General features: G+C 33.3%; 1 protein-coding gene across 2 annotated transcripts in view; it reads left to right on the forward strand.

Moving 5' to 3' along the window:
* The window catches only part of LOC134543137 (oxysterol-binding protein-related protein 8), a 167402-nt gene that overhangs the window by 139858 nt on the left and 14859 nt on the right, over nucleotides 1–12685 (forward strand). The gene's annotated exons all lie outside the window — the stretch shown is intronic.

Consider the following 12685-nt stretch of genomic DNA (forward strand, 5'->3'; position numbering starts at 1 on the left):
CTAACAAACAAATTGTATCAAAACAATTAACGGTAAATGACTGTCGCGGGGGCCCTTAAATTTTTTTCATTTTACCAGAAATGGACTATACAAACCTTGCTTTCCTCGCTTGCAGTTTGGGAAAGGGAGGATGGATGTTGACAGTTTCACATGCCAAAGGACGTTGAGAGAGGAGGGGGAGAGAGACACGATGGTTTGTATGCCTGGGAGGAATGAACCTTGAAGTCTGAACAAGGGAAGGAGAGGTAAGCCGTATCACGTCATGCATCCGCCGCCTGTGCTGCCGCCAGCCTGTCTAGACGATATTCCCGCGCTCCCACTTACGTTGCACAAGCTACTGCTGTCGTATTGTTAGGCAGAATGTCTAATTTTTTTTTCTCTTCTTATACGAACATTAGTATGATTATTATAAACCCACACAAAATATATGCGTGTTAAATAATGGCTTTTTATAAGCTTTTATTGTGAGTTTTACCATTTTTTCCTCAATTATTTTTGTTTTGGTGCCAAAATGTCAGATTTTTTGACGGTTCCTGAGAATTTATGGTACTTTTTAAGAGAAAATGTTTAACCAGAACATTAAAATGTTGATTACATGTGACTCTAAACAACACAATAGGCCCAACTGCTTTTTTTTATGTCACAATAGTGAAATATATTGTGTAAGTACCATGAATAGCTTAAAAAACCCATTTTTTTTTTAAAAGATGAAATAACGATAAAATGTGTGGTTTTAAATGACGAAATAAGGTTCAAAATAAAACCATATAATCTTGGCTCTAACTATCGTATATTTAAAGATGGGTCATCTAAGCATGATTTTGAAAAGGTACATTGACCACTACTTAAAAAAATTGTATATTTTTGTGAAAAAAATTAAATTTCAAAATAATTTAGGTAGTCTGAGAGATAATGCTATGACTACTATTAAAACATTAAAAGTTTGAATTCAATATGTGTAGGAGCTGGAAAAATTAGCATCTGTTGTCGTGAAATGGGCATTGTAGGTGCAATTGATTTAAAACCTAATATTTATGTCCTAAATATTTATAAACTAAATATTCATATGTACAAATATCTGCAAATAACCCTTTATTATTGCACAAAAACCACAATCTCTTTTTAGATTAAACCACAAAAAAAATTTAAATGCTTATTGATATAAAATATTATTGGTATTATATAGGGATGGGTCGGTACTGGTTCTCGGTTCTCAGTTCTTATTCCCACGGTTCTCAGCATTTTAACTGGCACCGAGAACTGCAGCTAAAATGTCGGTGCCGATACCGGTACCGGCAGTATAGCAAAACCCTTTACGAAAATAGTTCTTCACTACAACTTAACTGCAGTATGAAATGGCTCAATTCACATATGAATTATTTTTTGGACTTTTGTGGAATAATATTTATCTGTAACTATAAAATAAATTACACGTGAAAATATTTAATATTCTCGTCACATCTGTAAACAAAGTATGTTTTTCAGTCAAAACATAACCGTTGAAGGTGCCATAGATGTAGTTCATCGATGTGTGCAACTTTATAACGTGCCTCAGCAGAGAGATGAGAACAGAGACACCATTTTTGTTTCAATGATTTTTAAAATAGGCAGCTATTTGAGTTGTCGACACGTAAGTATGGATGACTGGTGTATAAAGAACAATTAAAAGTGCAAATTCCATAGTGTATTTGTTTAATAGAATTGATGATGATTTTAAATATTTCTGTATAATTTTCGGCATTTTAAAATTTGATGCTTTTTGTGCAGTGCTGTGGAGTGTAAGTTCACTGCATCTGCAGCCATCTAGCGGAATGTATAGAAACTTTCTCTTTTGGGCAAACGGGATTGCTTTGAAAATGGAAGGTCTTTGTTTTTAGTGTTAATAGCGTTGACGAAGATCCCGCGGACACATAATAAAAAATATTTAAAAATATTTTTTAAAAGAAAACAAAAGCAAATTGGTGTATGGATGTGTAGATGTATGTTACTATTGACTGGTAAAACAAAATGCTTGTTGACACTTGTAAAGTATAATTATTCTGGCAAATAGTGCAAATAGTGTAAGAAATGGCATCAGAAGTTTGGCAGTAATTTACTGTTGACTGTGCAAACAAACTGAATTCGATGTAGACATTAAGTTTGGTGGACAATTTATTACTTTAATTCTTTGAAAGTTCACCATCATTTATTTCCATTATTGTAATATTTTATTTTAATTCATACCTATGTTTTAAAGGAGGGTGTATGTATATTTCTTGAGGTAATTGCTAGGTTTAAATAGTAAATTTAAGTTTTATTAATGTATTATATATTATGTATTTATAATTATTTTTCATTAATACATATTATATTTGTAATAGGTTGGTGTGTTTGCTGTAGCTTGAAAACTATACTAAACCTTTTAATTTGCTTTGATAGCCTCTAAATCTGAAACATTATGCCAATGCATTTCTTTGTAAGCATACAATAAAAACATTGAAGACAGAACAATACAAACAAATTACATATTATTTTCAGTGTTATAAACAGTAAATTGTTAAAGATTTAAGTCTGGATGGAGGCTTTTTAGTGCTTTTTTTTGTTGCCAAAACAATAAACAGTTTATTACTTGAAACACCTCATAAATAATGTGTGAATGTTTATTTATTTATTTTTTTAAAGTCAGAATCGAGGACCGAGAACCGATTTTTAAGAACCGGTACCGAAATAAGAACCGGGAAAAAACAGGAATTGACCCATCACTAGTACTATAATATACCAGGAAACATTTAGTTGCAGGTTTATTCAGAGGTTAAGGGCGCTGGAAGGCTATTGCAGTCGCCCGAATTCCGCTAGGTAGCAGAGGCTGCTCTATCCGTGGTGGCGGCTGGAAGCGCGCCTTATCTCAGTTACAATCTGCGGTTGCCCTCTCTCTCGCACCCGGGCCGTGCCGAGCCGCGCTGGGCGACAGGCAGGGATCAGCTTACCAGTGTTGTCAACTCCACTGACATCACACCCGAGAGCTTTTATCAGCGAGTCCTGTCCTTGAAGGAACACATGGCTCTTGCCGATGAGTAGGGCCTACTCGGCTTTCTGAAGCGAGTGGTTGCCACCGTATCTTAGCATATGACCTACCCGAGTTAAATATAGACAAATTTGTATGATAAAATATTCTATAATGTACATTCCTAAACTTTTATACTTGCATATAATTGATAATGTATTTTGTGTTCCGTTGTTTTGTATACATTAGCTATATGTGAAATTGGAAATCTAAAAACTACAACGCCGAGAATTACGATTTATGTAATTATTATCTTTTAAATAAACACATATACAAACATAGCGTGTAATAAAAATTATATTCTAAAGGAATGGTGTCGCTTACGTATCACTAATGTGCCATGGGTCGTGGGTTTTATCCCAACACTTTTTGTCTTAGTTTATCAAAACTGAGTTGTTACCACAGTGATTGCATGTGTAATTTTTGCAGTCTAATTTGCACATTATTACATCGTTTATTATAAGATGTTACTAAATTATTGATGTTTTACTACACATAAAAAGGTTATTTAAAAGGAAATAAAAAAACGGGATATTTAAGTTATATCTCAAACAGTTCTATTTAAAATTCTAAGTGATCTAAACTTCATACGTAACAGTTTTCTTAGTACATAAGAAATGGCGCGTGGCTTGATCGTTGAATCTTGATAACTTAAGTAAGACATGCGTACTCATTTTTAATGATAAACAGCCCTAGCATTAAAACTCTCTATAGACGGGAACACACAGTTTAAACTTTTAAAAACCGACAAAAGAAAAGGAATATACTTTATTACAAACCAAAAACTTTCATCAAGAAATATTCTGCTTACTAACAAATTGTTTGGGATCCCAGTTTTTCTGTGTTTTTTTTTAATGAAGACATTTTTTAGTGATTAACTACCTACCGTGTTTATTGCCCTACAAATCTTTGTAGTTGTATTACAGATACATATTGTTTCGATATCGCCAAACATATCTAAATGCAAACTTGATTTATTTATAGTAGACCATAATATATTCTTTTATATACATACATCAATTACCATTTTGGGATTGTGTCATTATTGAGTATTACAGTCTATGGAAGTCTCCAAACAGCGTTTTATATTTTTATATACTGTATACATATTTACGTATAAAAACGTTACGGCACGATATTTAGCGAGATGCTTTTGTTCAGGAATCACTAACATTAATTTAATGAAACATTTATAACTGGCAATCACCAACAGCAAGGCCCTTCCTCAATTAAATATTAATGTAACAAGAAATTTGTAAAAATGTTTGTCCACTGCCTCAGAGAAAGCAACTGGAGGGAATTATTTTTATTTAAATATTAAATTCAAACAGCTAATATATTAACACGCACAAAGTGATTGACCAAATATGGTCAATTGTTTGATTTATTTTTTGGCAAACCTTTTTGTACAAAAGCAAACAGGCAATGTAATAAGATGTAATGTCTCATTAGCTAACTATTCAGCCAAATACTATTAGAATATTTTTACTGTAATTTTTGTTTTGATACTATTAACATATTTACAACACAAAAAGTAGAAACACATTAACAGTCATCTGAATACAAATTTAAACACAAGTTCTATAAGCCAATAAATTAGACTAAAAAAAGACAGTGCTGACGAATAATTAGAGGAAAGCTGGAAACTGTTTTAATGTATTCAGCATACCCCTAGTATGATCACATTAGGTTTTCCCCAATTTCCGAGTAAAGCTTCATCCGCCATTTTGAAAAAACTGAATATTTTTGTTTGTTTTTGAGGTTTTTCTCAAATTTCTCCAAAACGAAGCGACCAATCAAAAAGTATGTAAAGAAGTTAAATTTAGATAGTTGAATTTCGCTTCAAATGAATACCATATATACGAAAAGGGGTATTGCGTTTTCTTTAGAAGACAATTTGAAAATTACTCATTTATTTAGATTTGTGGGAAATTCCAAATCTATCGGTTTTGCACGTTCAACATCTCTGAAGCAGCTCATCATTAAACAAAAAAAAAGGGGTACATCATTTATAGGAAATTTATTTCAATATTTAGAAAAACCTAATTATTTTACTAATTTTTTACATTAACAGGTATATGCGATTTTACATGTTGAGGTGTGAATGATTTTGGTTTTTTTCCCACTTATAGATAATTCAGTAGAATGCTTACATTTATTCATCGTAAATATGTAGGTTAAAATCAAGTATATTAAACATTTGATTTTATTAGATATTCATTAAGTTATGAATATGGAAACCATTTACATGTACAAGTAAGATGTATTACAGACAGTACTCTGGCAAAGTGGATCTCTTCAATGCCTGCTGCTATTGCGATTTTAGACCAAATTGAAACATTCTGTGGAGTGTCATTTGCGACAACTGAGCAGCATGTTGATGCCAGGGCATCACGTATATTAAGAGACGACATTGATGTACAGAAATTGCTGGACTGGTTTACCTCTCATTATCCATTCCCAGTTAAGGAAGAAGTAATGTCCATAAGTACTGGACTGAAGAAGAGAAGATTAACTGCCACCTAGTTTATGAAGCCGGAAATTTCAGCATTTCGAGGATGATTGGCAGTAATTTTGGTATTGTCAAGTTTCAGCGAAAACAAAGAGTGATGCCCCTACGATGTGTTAATTCTACTGTGAAAATTCACAAGGAAGAAGTTACAGTCAACCCTGTTACGATTTTCCGCAGAATTTCATTACATAAAAAATCAAATGAACAACTGAAACAATACTTTCAATTTGAGCTGGCTCCGTATCCGTTGTCCTTATTTGACGAAGTTGGTGTGCGTAAAACACGCAAATCAGCATTCTACGAACTGTTTACTCCTGAAAAGGATTCAATGGATATGAGTAACTCTGCTTCTGTCATAGATGGAGGCTACCTCTTACACCGTGTGTTGTGGCAGGCCCGAGAACCATTTTCGTCAATATTAAATAAATATGTCGAGTATGTTAAACATTACTTTGAACAAGGTGCAACCATTGTTTTCGATGGATATCCAGATGAAACAAGTGCTAACGGTATAAAATCTGCGGAACGACTTCGAAGAGGCAATAAGCTGACAGCAGCAAATGTTATGTTTGATGAGACAATGTCGGTGACAATGCCACAATAATTATTTCTATCAAATGAACATAACAAGAACCGTCTTATCTCCATGTTGAATGAGAAATTTAAAGCTGAGCAGTTTGTTGTAAAGCAGGCGAAGGAGGATGCTGACACTAATTGTGACCAGTGCAATTATCATCGCCCAGCATGCTGATTGTGTGGTTATTGTGGGGGAAGACACTGACCTGTTGGTGATTTTGACTGCATTAGCTCCAGACTCCCCCAACATATATTTATTGAAGCCAGGAAAGGGTCAACATAGCAATGCACTTTACAGTCCACGCAATTTCAATTCATCCAAACCTGCTAAGGATAATATCCTATTCATTCATGCATTCAGTGGTTGCAACATTATATCAGCTTTTTTCAGAAAAGGAAAACTGAAATTCGTTAAGATGCTGGAGAAATAGAGTCAGTTGCAAGAAGCTGTAAGGGTGTTTAACAAAGCCGAAACTACTGCAGATGAGGTTGATGTGGCAGGACTGAAATTCATTGCGGCAATCTACTCTGGACGTAGTGATATACCACTAGATGAAATACGCTACAAGATTTTTCAGAAATCGCTACAAAGAAATGAATTTAACCTCGCTTCTTTGCCTCCAACTCCAGCAGCTGCTCGCCAGCATTCCTTGAGAACATATTTGCAAGTGCAACTGTGGAGCAACAACCACACCGATCCACTGCTATGGGGCTGGAAGATTTCCAAACATGGTCTAGTCCCTGCTACAACAAAGAGTTGCAGCACCCGAAGAGCTCCTCAAAACTGTGTCTTGCAGGTGTGCCAAAGGCTGTCATGGAGTCTGCTCTTGCCGAAAAAGTAATTTGAAATGTACAACGATCTGCAAGAATTGCAAAGGCCTATCGTGTGCCAATTCCCCAGTAGACGACATTGTTCAACCAAACTTCGTCTGCAACGAAGAGCATATAGACCTCCAAGAAGACAAGTGTTTATCAGACTATGAGAATGAGATCTTAGAGCAGCCACCTGAATTACTTTGTTCTAAAAGAAAGAAAACATAAGTGTGTGTATTATGTACTTAAAAAGTGATTTATTAGCTCACATGTTATGTACTGTTTTGTTTGTAAAAATTGTTTGTTATAACTGTACAATATAAATGATAATGAAATGTCTCTTGATTATCATAGATGCACTGCTGAATGATTTGGTTTAAGATGAGAAGGGAGATTGGTAAATCTACAGAGTTAGAGGCACCATGTATTACGAATAACTGTCTGATGTGATATTATTTTGAAAATATGTTAACATATCATTTGTGTTTTGTTTTAATCACGTGTGTGGTTATGTAAGCAATAATATGTCATATTCTCAGTGTCGAGTTAACTGGCCAGTCTTTAAATCATTATCATATGTGTTTATTGTATTCTCTGTGTTATAAATATTTTATTTTGAATCGTTATTATTTAAAGAGAAACTGTTTAATTCTCCACGAATGCACAGTGCTAATTGATATTAACAAGTTTCTGATAATGTTGTCATGAGACTGATAAAGCCATAGTACATTATATTGAATATATTTGATAGAACAAGTTTCTAGTTTTTTTGTTTTATTATAATGTTATATTTGATAATCACTATTTTGTATTTATCTATAAAGATACTGGTAAAACATTTTAATGCTGTTTTTAATCACTGTGTTTCTATATTTTCGGTAGTATGTATGTTACGAGTATCCAATAAATCCATCATATATGATAATTCTTAAGTGCTAAAACTTTCAATGGATTGTATGTATAGTGTGTAAACGAATAAGTATGTATATTATTCCTTCATTTTCAGTAACAATAGAACTTTTTCGATTGTCAAAATTATTTCGGATTAGGAAACATTTATTTTATTTTTTACCTTTGTCGGCACCCAGCCTTCCATTGATTTTGATTACCTTATTTTCAATATATTTATTAAGTCACAAAACCATTTCTTATTCTCAATACAACAGATGAAGTAAAAGAAAAGTTTATATCACTTAAGTGGTTTAGCATGTGTGATCCTTTTTAAAGTGTTTTTAATCCTATGTTGTATAAAGTTTGCGTTTCCTACCAAATCAAATTAGATGGTAAATGTTATGTTTGACCAAATAAATATCTGCTTATCAAAAAAAATTAATCGAAAAGAAAGATTTCTCACAACATAACCGTTTTACAATAGTGGCTCAAATTATTAATTTATATATACAAATGTATGTGTACTAAATAAAACTCAGTGTTCGTAAAAAGCATAATAAAATGTTCTTCAACTTTTATTACATTAATTTTTCGGTTAGGATGGGCTATTTCGGATATATTGCTAGTAATTAAACTAAAAAATTAAATATTTAGAAAATACTTTTTAAAAGGTGGTTTTCAAAAAGTGTTAATTAAGTTAAAAAATAACCCATTTCAATGTATTTTGTACTCTTACGAATCGTAATTTAATAAGCTACATTTATCTTCGGAACAATTTCTTTGATTGGAAAATTCGTTTTCGAATATTGAGAAAAATCAGGAAAAAAATGAAAAAATATACAGTTTTTTAAAAATGGCGGCCAACGCTCCACTCGTAAATCGGGGCAAACGTAGGATACTCTTACTACGAATGAACTCCGTCGATTTAAACAGATTCCAGCTTTCCTCTAATTATTCGTCACCAAAACCTTTATTTTACTGGTCTATATTGTCTACCAACAAAACACCAAATTACAAAAGCATTAACCCACAGACCGAATCGGTGGATGATAAGTTAGTTTAATACAATGTACACAAAACTCTGAAGTTAATATTCAATACAATTTACATAAAACAACCCGAATATCAAGTCAAATAATTAGAAGGGAAAATGTTTACACAAAGAAGTGACTAATCAAGGTATCAGAATTAATCCCGGTAACATTTATATACATTTTATATTGGCTACTAATAAAACTAATAATAACAAAAACATATTAACTCACAAAAAATGTCAAATACCTAACAGAGAAAACAAATGCCGATAGTAAAAATACTTTAAAAATAATATCACGTTATTTAGCATTTACAATGTAGGTATAGTGATTATTTAAGCTTCCTAATAATTTTTGATGACATACATATCTTGTATTGCCTACCAATAAAACTTGTTATTGCAAAAAAACATGACAACATACAGAATTACATGGCAGATGCTTAGAAAAACATTTCACTACACTATTCACAAAATAAATGTAATAATTTATTTGGCGTAAATATATCAATTATAGCATATACAAAATAGACTATATTATTTAAATGGATACATTCGTTACTAACAAACGTGTATGTATATATATATATATGGTGTGTGTGTGTGTGTGTGTGTGTGTATTTACTGCTGCCACAATTTTTTATAATACACATACATAAAACAAAACATGGAAAAACGCATCAATATTTTTATCTTACATTAATAAATGGATGGCTGGCACCTAAAATAAACTTGTGTTCTCAACAGTCATACAAAATTAAAAACGAGTGGGAAATATACACACATATATGATAACTTAAGACATAAGAGAGAATATTATTTAAATAAAAATATCAATATACAACGTTTTTAAAACGGACTAAAAAGTATAAAATAATTTATCCTAGTCTCATACAGATTTATAACCCCATCCAGATTCCTAACTCCACACAGATTGTCCTGTAATATTGTATTTATGAAATTTTAAAATCTATGAAAATGCCTGTCCACATAAAAATGAAAACAAATTACATTAATTTAATTAGTTAAAACAACTTAACACGTACTTCTAATGTAAAAATGCTTCTGGGCTCATGAATAAACCTAGTTATTTTTAATATGACCCACTACCATGGGAGCCGTTAGCGAGGGGCAGGAATTGCCCCCCCCCCCCTCCTCTAATATTTTAAAATTTGTGCCCCCGGACCCTCCTGTGCGCAGTATTCCATATTCTCCCACTCCCCAGATTAGGTTCGTCCCCCTAATTAATTTTTCCTAACGACGCTGGTGCCCACTACTATGGAGGCACAGTTTTTTATGGTCTATATCATAGGCGGATTTATGGGGTGTACCCTAGAAGGGTAAAATATGCACTGGATAATATGACTTATGCAGTAATACACAGGTATTATACTAGATACAGACTACCCGTGCACCCCCCCCCCCCTTCCCGTCACCCAAAGGTCATTCCGCTTGGGCCCCCCCAAAGGTCATTCCTATGCCCGTCCCCCCCCCCCCCCCCCCAAAAAAAAAAAGAAGGAATTCCTGGTTCCGCCCCTGGTCTATAGTAAGGAACCATCCCGGCGTTTGCCTGGAGTTATTTCAGAAAATATTGTGGAACGGGCCTTAGAAACACCGTAGACCATGTAAAATTAGTAATTACAACCAACTCTATTTTAAATGAAGCATATATTTTTTAATTCACCCTAAGATAAAATTTAAAGAAAGTAACTGACAAACCATTTTACATTATTTTGTGTAATAACTTACCGCTCATCGGCACATTCTTGGTACATTTAACATTCACCGGAATTAGATGCTGTAGAAACAGTTAATTGCACGCATTCGGAAGTAGATGCGGTAGGTGCGCACAATTTTGAATCGGAACCTTCACATTGTTGTGAAATATAATTTTTTAATTTTCGCTCTGCGTGAAATTTCTTTTTAATCCTCGCTTTCTTGTTGTTTTTTGTTTTCTTATAAGGCCGCCCAACCACAAATGTTTGTAGGGCCATTTGGAAACAAAATAAAATAAAATCTACTCAAACGCGGAAAAAAACCACTAGTTTGTGTTGCACACTGAGCGATGCTAGCCGCACGAGTGGAGCTACGGGCTGCTGCCCGGCTGGCAGCGCGGCAACAGCGCGCGCCACGAGGCCAGGCCGTGCCGAGCTGCGCTGGCTCCAGACGCGATAACACCAGACACCGCGGCGCCTCCAGTGCTGCGGGCTGCATCCGATATATTCTCAGAATGCCAGGCGCAAAAAATACATGCACTGCTTGCATCCTACAAATCTGCTGCAATTTTATTACAATCCAGCATTGTGAAACATGAATAATAAAATGAAATCCAAACGCATTTCGCGCATGTTCTCATTTTCTTATAAGTATTACCATGACGTTTATATAGTCTAATGAAAAATGACTTATTTACATGCCTGCACACTTTTTTCGTAACAATTTATGAGTAATTTCATTTAATCCCTTCAATAGATTACTTAACATACTTCAATTATACCAAATTTCATTGACATATCTTATCTTGTTTTCAAGATTTGTATAATGCAAAATTGAAAAAAACCAAACTTTGAAAGCGATTTATTTAAAAACTATTTGCCTAAATAATATTAAATTTGGTACAATCAATGCTCTTCGCAGGATGAATAAATGTTACAAAGAAAAACGAAAAAATATTTTGCGAGCAGCCCCCTTAATACACAAAAATACTGGAATAATTGGTTGGGTTGTTTTTTGAAGTTATCTCAGAATGTATGTAACTTGGTTGTATCACAGATACATGGCAGTATCACAAAGTATGGTCACAAAAACTAGTGTGGAGAACGATAACTAGAATGCATGGGTCAAGTGTAACATTTGTGGGGATGCCAAGTATATGTAGTATTGCTGTGGTTTACTTTTACACTCCCACTAAAGCATAATGCAAGAGAGTGCAGGCTGTTAGATTTTCATCTTATTAGCCAATCATACACCTTTCGTATGTGAGATGAGAAAGTCTGTGACAAGGTGATGGACCTGTTGTGTTTGTGTATTAACTGAAGTGCTGATAATTCTTGAGTGACAAACAGCACAGTTTGAATAGAAGCTGAGTCATATCACTGAAATTCTACAAGAGAGGGTTCTTTCTAAGTGTAAATAGATACATTTTGTCCAATGATTTTGAAAACTGACAAAATACCTATATGTAGCAGTTATGTAGTATTTTATAAAGGATATTTTTGCAAATGAATTTTAACTAATTTAGCTGAAAAAAGAATGCATTTATGTAGAAAATTAGCTGAAATACTAATTAAGTTGTAAATTAGCAAAAAATATCATGTGTAGTGTAAATGAACAAAAAAATAGCATCTATAGCGAAATCTAAATTTTCCTGGCCCCTATAAAAATACCTGTGTGAGACTTCACAGTTGAGGCATTCAACATGATTTTAGAGTTAGACATAGTGAAATTTAAAATGAAACACAGCATTCATTGAAATTTTATCAAATTAAAGTAAACGGCCTATTATCCTCAATTCTCTGTCTTTATACAGACTGAATTCAGTATTGAGATTTTAGATGTCAAATTACAGTCCAGAAATAAATTTGAAATGTAGTCAATTTTTAAGAAAAAATACAATATTTTAAAAAAAGTCTCATTTTTGGCACCATTTTTACTCTTGCTTAAATAAGCCATCTTTTATATTATAGTATTACAAATTTGACATGGTACATTATTTTTTTTACAGTCTGACTTGTCATGTAAAACAGATTAAAATTTTTTGTCATAAGTTGTGAAAATAACTTATTTTTCCCAAAAGTATATCGTGTTTGATTTTATT

The sequence above is a fragment of the Bacillus rossius genome, chromosome 1 (assembly GCF_032445375.1).
Source record: "Bacillus rossius redtenbacheri isolate Brsri chromosome 1, Brsri_v3, whole genome shotgun sequence".
NCBI lineage: Eukaryota > Metazoa > Arthropoda > Insecta > Phasmatodea > Bacillidae > Bacillus > Bacillus rossius.